Genomic DNA, 3,455 nt, shown 5'->3' with positions numbered 1-3,455 from the left:
ATGAATCAGAGTGCTCAAGAGTGTGACGCGTACCTGCAGGCCAACGCGAACAAGCGCCTGAGCCATTCAGAGCCCCTCCTCTCCCTCTCACACCTGCAGCCAAGAGGATGCGACCTGCTCTCTCTGGGATATTCTGGGATCAGTCTGGTACCAAATTAGATACCTCAGTTAAAGGCGGAATATACCAGAAGTCTAAATCTATCCAGGAGAGTGCAAAAGCCTTGGTGCGATTGCTCTTTGCATAATTAGGTATCCTAGAGACAGTAACAGTGTGCTGTTTTATTATGCAAATCACGTAGTGTTATATAGTGTTATACTAAATACCGTTACAAAATATAACATCATTTTTTTCCTTTGCTGGAGGATATGGGTCAAATTTCTATTAAATATCCATATGCCTTTTGAATCTTCTCACATATTCACTGTAACTCTTGAATATAGTAGCAATAAGAGATTATATGGCTAACTTCATGAAGACCTAAAATAGCAGAAACAATAAAAAAAGAGAGAAATTAGAGCAGCAGTTTTGCTCTGCTGCCACAAAATACAAATATAGAAATTAGGTTTCTAGTCCCAAACTCTTTGTTCTGGAAATAGATCTCTCTCTTGCTTATAGAATGAGAACAACCATCAAATCAAGTTTATGAATCTTTTTAGAGATGGAGTGGCTCGGGCAGGGATAGTGAGTGCAGTGGATGCAGGGCTGGTGGTCCAGCAGCCTCTCATAGCAACACCACCTGTATGATGCCCGGTTTGAGGCTATATGAAACCAGTGCATTTGGACCACCCAGCCCAAAGCTGAGGATGTCCTCCATGACTTGTGCAATAAATAAAACCTAAAGCATCTTCCCAAGGATGTGATCAGAAGGTAACTCTAAGTTTAAAAATTGTACATGAAAATAATGTGCAAATGGTCCATAACCAAATGGAAAGATGCACCATCACACTCGTATTGAAGAAATTCAAGTTAAAATAGCTGGTTTGTTGAAACAGCTCCCTGACATCTCCCTTTGCTTCCATTCTTACAGATGGAACAATCTTTTAAAATCAGAAGTCAAGTCATGTCTTTCCACGGCTTGCAATCTGCCTTTCAGTTCACTTAATAGGTATTTAAACATAAATCATTATCATACTTTAAAATAAACAAGATAAATGATATAATTCTGCAACTTTTTACATTTTAATGTCTTAGGGATCTTTTCACATGAGCAGGTAGAAATCTGTCTCTGTCTCTTTAGCAGCTGTACTATATTTCATCGTGTGGTTAAGGTTCCTTTAGCTCTTATTAGTCAACATTTAGATTGTTAATTTTCTGCTGTTATAAATAAGGCTGAACATCCTCTATGTGCCTTCTTGTTGTTAAGTGAGAGTGTTTTTCTAAGGAAGTTAAGGAGAAGTAATTAAAAAAAAAAAATTCACAGCTACTGCCAAGTTGCCTTCCAAATCAGCTGTGGGGACACCTCACCAGAGGAGCATGAGAGACCTAGTTATTCAAACCTTTCCCAATATTTGCTACTAGATGTTCTGGACCGTTCCATTGTTTATTCCTGGGACTCATAACATTCTTTAATTCTGGAAAATCCTTGGGTATTCTTTATTTAAATATTGCATCCCTCCACCATCTCCACTTTCTACTTGTGAAAGGCGGAACTTTTAAATCTTCACTTTGTTTCTTAATTTTTCCTTCATACCTACAATCTCTTCTTTAGAACTGCATCATGGGAGCTCCCGTGGCTCATCTTAAACTCAAGGATTTGCTCTTCTGCAGAGTCCATTTTTATGTGTCAGTCTCCACCACGGGTGCTGCCCTCGCGCGTCCTCGCAGCTGCCGGAGAGTGCGGGAGGGCGCAGGCCTGGCGGGGTCCCTACCGCTCGCGCCCCTGCCAAGAGGGCCGCTCAGCAGCCAGGGGGGCGTCGGGGCAGCTCCTGCGGGCGGCGCTCCTGGGCGCCGCGGGCTCCGGCAAGCACACTGTCCTTGCGCATCATCAAATACTTGAGCGGGAACCTGCTCCGAGACAGCAATGCCGAGGGACACGGAAGTTGGTGTGCTGGCCAAGATTTTCATCGACAGGGGAAGCCCATCCCGGCGACATGATGACTCGGCTGACCCTGCACTAGCTGAGAAACCACGCCCAGGAGAGCTGGCTGCTGGGTGTTTTCCCCAGGACTCTTGCACAAGCCGAAGCCCTGGACAGAGTTAATTTGATACACCTGGTAAAGAACCTGAATGTGCCTTTTGAGGTCATTCGGCAACACCTCACTGTTCATCCACCGCGTCCACAACCTCGACTTTAACACTCCCAAAGCCGTGGGCGTGGGTGACTTTGACTGGAGAGCCTCTCCTTCCGCGTGAGGATGATAGACCAGAGACACTTACTAAGAGACCCAAGGCTTATGAAGACTGAAAAAAACCGGTCCTGTAATACTACCAGAAAAAAGGGGTGCTGGAAACATTCTCCGGAACGGAAACCCACAGGATCTGGCTCTATTTGCGTGCCTTCCTGCAAACCAAAGTTCCACAAATACACTGGAAAGTGTCACTTACTCCGGAGGAAAAATCCTTGTAATTAGCAAAAGGGACAGAATCCCTTCTTTCATTTAGAAGTTCCTTGTTCTGAGACTTTGAAAATTACATCCGTTTCATTTCCTTGGCTTTTTTTTCTGGATACCAAGGGTATACTAAATGGATCTGATACTAAGATTTTTGAAATTGCCCAGTATGTTTCATCCAGCTATCTTCTATAGGTGGGCAGTTAACAAATATCAGAGAAGTCTAAACTTTAAAGAATTATTTTAGAGCAAAATTAAAAGAGCAATGGTAGTGATCTAACTTGTTCAGCAAGAGTAAGTGATTGGTAAGGTTTCATATTTTTCAGGAAGAGTAAAAAATTACATTATTCTATTTTGGAGAAAGTATCTCACCAGAAGTTTTTGTGTAGCCAGATGCCAGACACATGTTTCGCACATGGGACATGGTTTTGTGAGATGCTACATCTATAAAATTCCAGATAAATATAACTGGATTTATGGAGCCCTTTAAGAATGCAAATTCACTGCTGCCTTTAAACTAAGACACCTTTAAGGTTGCCATATCCACTCTATTTATTTTGTTGTTAAACATAACTTCAGTTTACTCAGAATTTTTAATTTGCTATAAAATGTTGATATAAAAATGCATCAAAAACGTTTAAGAAAAGATTACTTTGATATGACTTGTTTTCTTCCGAAAATACATGTGCACTGAAGGATATAACATATGTTCCAAGTTGAAATTCTGATATAAGCTCTTGGATAAGAACCAAAGATGAATGATTTTTCTTTAATGGAAAATGTAATTGACATGTTTTCCCACGTTACTCAGGTTAAGAAATGTGGGCTTTACAAAACTAAGGGAACAAAATAAGAATAGACACAGAAGGGACTAGTGGTTACCCAAGGGGAGGGGTGGGGAAGAG

The 3,455-nt window shown here is 41.5% G+C and overlaps 1 pseudogene; it reads left to right on the top strand.

Moving 5' to 3' along the window:
- Nucleotides 1–2,567, top strand: LOC130680280 (GTP:AMP phosphotransferase AK3, mitochondrial-like; annotated as a pseudogene).
- The last annotated feature ends 888 nt before the right edge of the window (nt 2,568–3,455 follow it).

Source organism: Manis pentadactyla, chromosome 13 (genome assembly GCF_030020395.1).
Source record: "Manis pentadactyla isolate mManPen7 chromosome 13, mManPen7.hap1, whole genome shotgun sequence".
Taxonomy (NCBI): domain Eukaryota; kingdom Metazoa; phylum Chordata; class Mammalia; order Pholidota; family Manidae; genus Manis; species Manis pentadactyla.
This window is presented reverse-complemented; position numbering and strand designations above follow the sequence as displayed.